Consider the following 10,130-nt stretch of genomic DNA (forward strand, 5'->3'; position numbering starts at 1 on the left):
TAGATTTCCAGAAAAATAGCCAAATGAGTATAAGGATCTTTGTCTTGCAAACCATCGAACTAAACAAACTGTTGTACCATTTGAATAGTGTTTGGCTTTCGTTTGAAATTATTTACAGCAATAGTGGGTCGCACAATACTTTATTCAGCTTCAATTAGAGTGGGCTTGGCATAATTGTGCATAGTACAAGGAACAGGATCTGGATCTGCAGTAACTACAAGATGTAGCTGATTATTCTGATTATCACCCCTCTCCTCAGTAATAATAATGTCCTCTTATTCGTCTACTATATTCGGTCAATTCTGCCTTGCTTCTCTACGATTTTTGTGAGCAGTACCTTCAATTTCGCTATCAAACATTAATGGTCCCGATGGGTTTCTTCTAGTCATAAACTAAAGGAACCTACCAGAAGCAAATAAAAGAAAAGTTAGAATGTAAAAATTAAACTAAAAACAAAAATATAAAAAATAAAATGGCCAAATTAATCAAAATAAAGTGTTCCTAATATTTTAGTCCCCGACAACGGCGCCAAAAACTTGATGGTCATTAAACTAACTATAAATACAACTATCAAACAATAGTATAGCTATGGTGAGTACAAAATATCGTACCCACGATGACTAAAAGTATGTAATTACCATTTTTCTATTATTTAGTCGACAATTTGGAGTGATGTGTACTAAACTAATTTAACTAAGAATGCAACAGAGAATGAATAAAGTAAATAATCGAATATTATCCAATGAGATGGATCATAATTAGGAAAGAATCCACCTAGACTTCACATATTATTAATAATCTAATTAAATGATTTATTCACTTGTGTCTTGATTTGTAGAAATCCTTAAAATATGTTAATATCTCTTTCGAGAGTAAGAACAACTGACTCTAAGTTGATTAATTGAAATCTCTATCTAATTAAAACCCCTATCGTTGTATTAACCTGATCTATGGATTCCTCTATTAGATTTGACTCTAATCCGGTAGATTTATGTTGTCCTATTTCTAGGATTGAATTAGGCACATTAAACACCAATTAATATCCCAAAATTATTAAAACAAGAAATAAGCATACATAATTAAGAACAAGAATCGAGTATTTATCACAAAAAATAGATATTAAATAAAATGATTCATCATAGGTTTCATCTTCCCTAGGTATCTAGGGAATTAGTTCATAATCCTAAATGAAAACATCTCAAAGTTAGAATAACCATAAGACATAAAGAAACTCAATAAAACTTCGAAAGAAATTAAAAGGAGATCTTCGATCTTGATGGAGATCCGTTTCTGAGTTGATTTTGATGGCGTTCTTCGAGTGTTTTCTTCGATCTTCTCCGATTGCTCCCTTATGTATTGTTCTAATTGGTATTTATAGACTTTAGAATGCTTAGAAAGCCTAAAAACTAGGGTTTTCTACATGTTTGGGAATCAAGGTGTGAAATCAATATGGACTGGCACATGGGCATGTGTTCAGCCCGTGTGGCTCACATAGTTGTGTGTCCAGTCCATGTGGAAATTCCCAAGCCGTGTGGCTCCTGAAAATAGTTCTATTTGTTTGATTTTGGCTCGTTTTTCGCTCCTATCACTCCCAAATGCTCTCCTAAGTATAGAAACATGAATTTAAAGGATTAGGAGCATAAAATTCACTAATTTTCATAATTAATCATCCAAAAACTCATTAAGAATGGGATTAAAATATGTTATTTTTATAACTTATCAATTTCCAAATGATTTCAAATTGGTCCCGACTTGTTTCTAAAATATGTTTAGGGCCTCGATGGCTCAATTTAGAGATGATATGTATGTGTATGATTGGTTTATGACAAACTTATGTTATCAAATGAAATTAAGTGTATATGATTCAATTGTATGGTAATGTTTTGTAACCCTAATCTAACGACGGATACAAGTTAGGGGTGTTACATAATTATTGGATTTCAAATAAATTATATGTGGATGTAACGAGTTCTATTGTATACGGAAATGAATAAGTGCCCCAGTTCGCACTTTGGTGGCCTTGTATACACTTCAGTGTCGCTATTTGCACAATTGTACCCCTGTTCGCACTTCGGTGCCCTCTGTATACTCTTCGGTGTCTCTATTTACACGTCTGTGCTCCTCTTTGCACTTCAGTGCCCCTGTATACATTTTGCTGTCCTTTTTTGCACATTTGTGCCCCAGTTCGAACTTGGTGCCCCTAAGTGCACGTATGTGCCCATGTTCTGCATCTATGATGCCCCTAAAAATTGCGTAATGACTGAGCATGTGAACCGAGAACTAATGAGTTAGACTAAATGATATGGATTGTTATATGGAATTGGTGTAGTTACTCTAGTACTCTAGTTAAATTACTAGTTCATCAGGCTATGAAATCATTGAATTACAATCTATTTATGTGCTTATATATATTGTGGCATATTTACACTATTAGTTAGTGAAATATATTGTAACGAGTTTCTTAGTTACAAGTATAGTTTGTTACCTTAAGTAAATGTGATTTATGGTAAGGAAAATTCCGTTGAAATGGACTTTGTGTTGATGTGTTTGGATTGGAAAGGTAATATTTAAATTATGTGGATGAATAATTTATATAGTGAAATTCTTTTCATGATATGAACAAGTGATTAAAGTTTTACAGAGTATATAACCATATGAAATGATCTATGATTTAAAGTAAGAGTCTGGAACATATGATAAGCATAGTTAAAAGAAAATAAAGGTATACGGTAGTCATATGATAGATTAATGGTGAAATTGAAATGCTTGATATGTTATATGCCTTGACAAGGTTAGAATTATATGCGTATTGCTTCACCTACTAACCTTGTGAGGTTCGGTGTATAAGTAAAGGGAAATATGATTTATGGCTAAATGGAATTACTCATAGTTTATTAATTTATTACAACTGGTGAGTTTAACTCCTTTTATATGAGCTTGCTAAGCATTAATTGCTTATATAGTTTTTTTTATTTATGTTTTAGATCATCAGAAAGCTTGAATAATTGGAAACTTTGTCGGAGTACGATCACACTATCCATCAAATTAATTTGGTAGCTTTTGAACATATTGAAATAGTTATGAGTGGAATGTATAAGGTTGTGTGTTATTTTGGTAAGATTTGAATGTAATAAGGTTTTAAATGTTGTTTTTGAGATTGGTTTGTTTCTAAATGGTGCCAAGTTCATTTTGGTTTATGTCTTTTGATGAAGGCTTGTAAATGATGTGTATTGAAATAAGATAATAGTATATATGTATACTCTCATGTGGGTAGAAAGAAGAAGGCTATTTGATATGTTTGTGATATGGTCATTTGGTATGCATATGGCATGCTATGTGATGGAAACAATATTGTTGAATAGGTTCAAAATTGATTGTAATTGTGATACCTATTGTTGGTACATTGGTTAGAACATATTATGAGCAAGTTTGGAATGAGTTTTGATCTTATGAATGCTTGTGGAAATAGTGTGTTTTAAATGTGTAAGTGTTGGCTTGATTTTAGCTTATTTAAGGGGTTAATTTGGAAAGCACACGACCTAGGACACGGCCTGTCACACGGTCGTGTTCCACACATGGTCACCCCACATGTTCGTGTGTACTCTATTTGTTTTGGTGCAGGTTTCACATAGTCTATGGCACGGATTGGGACACGGCCGTGTGTCCCAACTTCAAATGCTTACATGATCTGATCTGTGTCACACAGCTTGACCACACGGTTGTGTGACCCTTGTTTTCCCAATTTTTCATTTTTTTCTTAAAATTTTTTGATTTATTCAAAATGATCCCTGATAGTTTTTAAATTATTTTTAGGGCCCCAAAAGCTCGATTTAAGGTCCAAATGTTTATGTTTACTATAATTGGAATAAAATATTAGAAATTTATACTTCAGTATTCAGTTGAATTATTGTTCTATTCTATACTGTAACGCTCTGTAACCCTAATCTGGCAAAGGAAACGGGTTAGGGGTGTTACAGATGTACTCTTCATGTGAGATTTATTTGGTTATTTATATAACAATGAGAATTGCAAGTATTATACATATATATATGAAATTAAGAAGAGATTTTTGGTAGTAATTCTTGGATTTGAAATAAATTATTTGTGGATGTAACGAGTTCTATTGTATACGAAAATGAAGAAGTGCCCTGGTTTCCATAACAGTGCCCCTATTTGCACTTCGGTGCCAATGTATACACTTCGGTGTCTCTATTTCCACCAGTATGCCCCTATTCATACTTCGGTGCCCCTATATACACTTCGGTGTCTCTATTTGCACGTCTATGCTCTTGTTCGCACTTCAGTGCCCCTATATACACTTCGGTGTCCCTGTTGCACATCTTTGTCCCTGTTCGCACTTTGGTGCCCTTGACTACACGTATGTACCACTATTCTACATCTACGATGCCCCTAAAAATAGAGTAATGTCGTGTGTCGCCAGGCCGTATAACTCATTGATGCCATGTGGAAAATTCTACATACAAAATCAAGGTGACACACTGCCGTGTGATATGCCCGTGTGTGAGACATGATCGTGTGGACCTGAAAAACCTTTAAAATCAAGTTATTTCAAACCCTATTCTTGCACACCAAGACACACCTTTTGAACCTACTCCCACATGCATATAAGCACTTGTAAAGACACCTAAAACATGACAAATTCAATCATCCTGAGCCCAACCAATATGCCTTATTTGGCACCACAACTCATATACAAAAACAATCAAAACCAATCCTATACTTTCATGTCACAAGTCTATACCAAATGGTTTGCACTTAAGCTCAAAAACCATACATTAAGTCATGTCAAAACTCTCCATTATTCTTCTCATTCAACCACATTCTTTTGTACCATAATTCAAACAGCTTTGTAAAGTTTATATCAAGTGGTCAATGAGTACAAGAAGACCATAAACACACCAAGGTCTAAAGCATGATCACATACAAGCTATTACAAAACATAAACATTATTTCATCAATCCAACGAATAACACATATAATACAACATCAAAAAATATACAAATTTCACCTATTACATGACAAGTTCCACGCCATATTTGAATTTTCATACCAAACCATGAACTAGCACATTATTAACCAAAGCATATATTCATCACACAAATAGAGAATATACCACTTGTGATAAGTACTTAAAACATATACAAGATACTCCTATTACGTGACACATATCCCAAAATTAAACGTTTTCAAAATCTACCAAAATGAATCTGGATAGTGTGATGTTCACTTTGGTCCAATCACCCGATTCTATAAAATGTTATCTACAAGGAAATAGGAAATGACACGAGTAAGTTTTAATAAGCTTAATAAGTTCACAGGTTAAAATGATACAACTTACTGAATAAACATAATAAATCGTGTGATAAAAATGCTACTAAACATTAGTCCTGCCAACCAAAATCAATCAATGGTGATTTATACAAATATACAAGTTGCATAATCTATTCAACATACAAATTCAATCAATATCAAGTCACGATATACTATCGAAAATTAAGAAAATATTTATACAATTCAATATGCAAGGCATTTAACCATTTTAAATATGCTCGATGAATGATAAAATAGATATGAATACGTAGTTATCCACTGAAACACACCAAAACGCTCCAACAAGCCAAACCAACCGAGAACATGCCTTGGCACCAAGTGCCTAGCCCGTAGGCTAACATCCCTCCAAAACACACCTTGGCACCAAGTGCCAAGTTCGAAGGCTTTACATCCTCCCCTGGTAACACGCTAGAAACATTGTAAATAAAACACGATAGTTCGCAACAAATGCTGGACTCCGATATATTCAATGGACATGAATAAATCAGGAATCGTCATGTCATCTCAAGTTAGACCTGTACAGCGCGTGATATAACCTATTGCATGCCAATTTTATCCTATCATGTGTTCATCTGAGCTCAATACATGTAATCGTATAACATTTTACAATTCAATTCATTTTCTCACCTTGTACCAATTTATTATAATTCAATTACATGTATATATTTATTAACATACCACAACTCAAAAGTCAATATAATAATATAAATCATATCTAATTAAATCTTTTGAACTTACCAAGGCTAAACAGTAAAGATGACAATATTAGGGGCTAACAACAATTTTCCCTTTTCCGCAAGTATCTACCGATTCTTGATCTATAAAATAGTTTATCTCAATTTATTAGCTTCAATTCCATGAAATATTCAGTTTAATGCATGTATCTTAATATTTATAGTTTTTCACAATTTACCTAAACTTTTACTCTTTAACCAGTTTGGTCCCTGAGACCAACATAAGATTATTTTTCACAATTAAACCTTAAACCCCTTGTGCAAAATTTACTAATACTCCAAATCAGTCCTTACATGCTAGAATTTTACAAGAAAAACATGTTATTTTCACTTTATTGTCAATTTAATCCCTAAACATGAAAATTAATCAAAATCATATTACAAATTATTACAAACTCATCATTTATCTTTAAACTAAAACTTTAACATAAAGAATACCTCAAAATCATCAATGGTAAACTTGATAAACTTTGGAATCTTCACAAATTAGTCCCTAAACTAGCTAGATTTCGTTACAACAATCACAAAAATACAAAATTCATGAAAAACTAACTAGAGAGAAGCTTACATGCATTGGTTGAAATCAAGCTTTGAATAACCATGGCTTTTCTTGATGTTAGGTTAAAGAACCGGTGAAGACAACATGAAAAGATGATAATTTTTTTATTTTTGTTTTATATTTTAAGACATTTTTATTATTACCATTTTAACCTTAAAACACAAATAATCTTAATCAAATACATATACATGCAACCATCCATATAAATAATTATGGCATAATTGTTACGTAAAACCTTTTAAATTAAGTTACTGCATTCAATTAGCCCAATTAAACTATTAATGAATAACTTTTGAATTTTTTACGATTTTGTCTTTTTTCGTTAATTAACTAGTCAAACAATAAAATTTCTGAACTGTAACTTCATAGATGTTGAACAAGTACATAGATGTTGATAGAGCATCTGCTTAGAACAAATTTGGAAGATGTTTTTCAAACAACATACATCTTGACATCTTCAAAACAATTCTATTTCTCCTTTCACAAACTCCATTCTGTTCAAGAGTGTAACGAATAATGAGCTGATGATGAATCCCAGAGTCTTTGCAGAAATCATTGAACTTCTTGGACACATACTCTCCACCATTATCTATTCTTAAGACCTTCAACTTACAATCACACTAATTTTCAATGAGACTCTTGAATTCTTTGAATGTTGACAATACATTCATCTTGGACTTCAAGAATTACACCCAACTCATCCTTCTTAAATCATCTATAAACAATAAAAATTATTTTCTACCATTCATAAAAGAAGTTTGTATTGGACCATACAAATCAAAGTGAATTAACTTTAATTTCACAGTTGCTCTCTTCACACGATCATGGAAAATGACAACCTATGTGACTTCTCAATTCGACAATTATCAATTTTATCATCACACATATTTAGTTCAGACAAATATGTTACAAAACCATTTGACCGCATATACTTAAAGGTTTTAAGATTAAATGCCCTATCATTTTATACCAAAGAGGACTGACGTCATCCTTAGCAAAGCACACACGTTCATAATCAGCATCAAGCTTCAAATAAAAAACCATAATTTTTTTATTTTCAGATCAATAAACTTAGAACCACAACCATCAAATATGTTACAGATATTACCCTTAAACTAAACAGTAAAACCATTTTTAATCATCTGAGGAATACTCAAAAGACTCTAATCTAAATCAGTGATAAGTGATAAAGGTAACATATTTTAATCTCGTTCTTAATGCATTTTGGATGATTATTCATGCAAATTGGTAAATTTTATACTCCTGATCCTTTAAATTCATGTCTCTATGCTTAGGAGAGCATTTTGGATAAAAACGAGAAAAAAATGAGTGAAAACAAGTAAAGCAGATTTCAGGAGCCACAAGGGTTAGACACACGGCCATGTGCTAGACCGTGTTGATTTCACGACTTGCATCCCAAACACACAGAAAAACACAATTTTTAGGCTTTCTCGGCTTTCTAAAGTCTATAAATACCAAATAGTATAAGAGAATAGGGAGGCATCAAAGAATATTGAGGAAAACAACTCGAAGAACACCATTGGAGCCAGCTCTGAAGCAGATCTCCATCAAGATTGAATACGTCCTTTTAATTTCTTTTTGAAGCTTTTATGAGTTTCTTTATTACTTGTCGCTATTATGACTTTGGGATGTTTTTATTCACAATTATGAACTAATTTCCTAGATACCTAGGAAAGAATACACCTAGACTTAATCTATTATTATGGATCTAAATTAAATGATTTATTCACTTGGTATTTGATCCGTAGAAATCTCTAAATTTTTAAATTGTGTTCAGCTTCAATTTGAAACTGATCGTAAAAATCGTAGAGAGAGTAGAGTAGCAAGGCAGAGTCAACAGAATATAGTAGACGAGCAAGAGGACAATAATATTACTGAAGAGATGGGTGATAATCAGAATATTCAGCTACCTACTGCAAACCCTATTCCTCGTAATATGTATGATTATGCCAAGCCCACTCTGATTGGGGCTGAATCGAGGGCTGAATCGAGTATTGTGAACCTACCATTGTTGCGAATAATTTCAATCTGAAGCCGAACACAATCCAAATGGTATAACAGTATGTTGAGTTCAACAGTTTGCAAGATGAAGACCCCAATACTCACTTGGCTGAATTTTAGGAGATTTGCTACACTTTCAAGATTAATGGCACCATTGATGACTTCACTTACGGTTGTTCCCATTCTCGTTGAAGAACAGAGCAAAATTGTGGTTAAATTCTCTACCACGAGATTCTATCACTACATGGGCTAAAATGATCGAGAAGTTTCTCTTGGAGTACTTCCCATCGGCTAAGACAACTAAGTTCAGGAATGATATTTCTTCCTTTACCCAGATCAATTTAGAGACATTATATGATGCATGGGAGAGATACAAGGATCTATTGAGAAGATGCCCTCATCATGGGTTACCTCTATGGTTACAAGTTCAAACCTTCTACAATGGTTTGAATCCCTTAATTAGGCAATTAATCGATGCAACAGCTGGTAGAAAAAAGAATAAAAAACACCCGAGGTAGCTTATGAGTTTATTGAGGAGATGGCACTGATAATTATCAGTGGCAAGTCATGAGAACGAAACCAAAGAAAGCAGCCAATGTTTTTAATCTAGATGCAGTCACCATGTTATCAAACCATGTAGCACTAAATAAGAAAATTGATGGTTTATATTTTTCCACGCAAATGAATCAAGTGATGCAATGCAATACAAATGGAGGTGGAATGAATAATTTAGAATATTTATCCTTCAAACCTAGTAGAAAGAATGAGCAAATCAATTATCTGGGTAATAATTCTAGACCTTAAAATAATCCTTATGGTAATAACTATAATGTAGGTTGGAGGAACCATCCCAATTTTTCTTGGGGTGGTCAAGGAAATCAAAGAGCACACCCCCTCTGGGCTTTCAACAACCTTATTGATAAGAGAAAAAGTCGAACCTTGAGGAGATGTTGACAAAATTTATCTCGGTGTCAGAAACTCATTTCCAAAACACTGAGGTAGCACTGAAAAATCAGCAAGCATCAATTCAAGGACACGAAAATCAAATACGGTAGCTTGCTAAACTAATTTCAGAAAGACCACAAGGTAGCTTGCCTAGCAATACTGAAACTAACCCTAGGGTGCAGCTCCACGCAATTATTGTTTGAGACATGGAAGGGTTAGTTGAACCTAAACAAGAACCGAGGCAAGAAGATTTGGCGAACAATAATGAGGTTCAGAAAGGTCAGAAACAGCAAAAGCCAGTTTTCAGTGAATACAAACCTCGAGTGCCATACCCTAACGCGTTGAAGATAGACCACCCTAACGTGTCGAAAAGTTATTTTCTATTCAAAATTCAAAGTGTCACTAATTTATTATATTATTGTGTCGGTGACAATTTGAAATGGTATCCTACTCAAAAAGGAGGGTTCATAAACAAAGGTGTTTGTGACGATGAAAAATTTTTTGCGAGCAAATGGCCC

The 10,130-nt window shown here is 33.4% G+C and overlaps 1 non-coding gene across 1 annotated transcript; it reads right to left on the minus strand.

The window, feature by feature from the left end:
• Positions 1-8,969: 8,969 nt before the first annotated feature.
• On the minus strand, positions 8,970-9,076 carry LOC121225850 (small nucleolar RNA R71). Its single transcript, XR_005923753.1, has one exon. It is a non-coding gene; the product is annotated as a small nucleolar RNA R71 (small nucleolar RNA).
• Between the last annotated feature and the right edge of the window lie 1,054 nt (positions 9,077-10,130).

This window comes from Gossypium hirsutum, chromosome D13 (assembly GCF_007990345.1).
Source record: "Gossypium hirsutum isolate 1008001.06 chromosome D13, Gossypium_hirsutum_v2.1, whole genome shotgun sequence".
Lineage (NCBI taxonomy): Eukaryota > Viridiplantae > Streptophyta > Magnoliopsida > Malvales > Malvaceae > Gossypium > Gossypium hirsutum.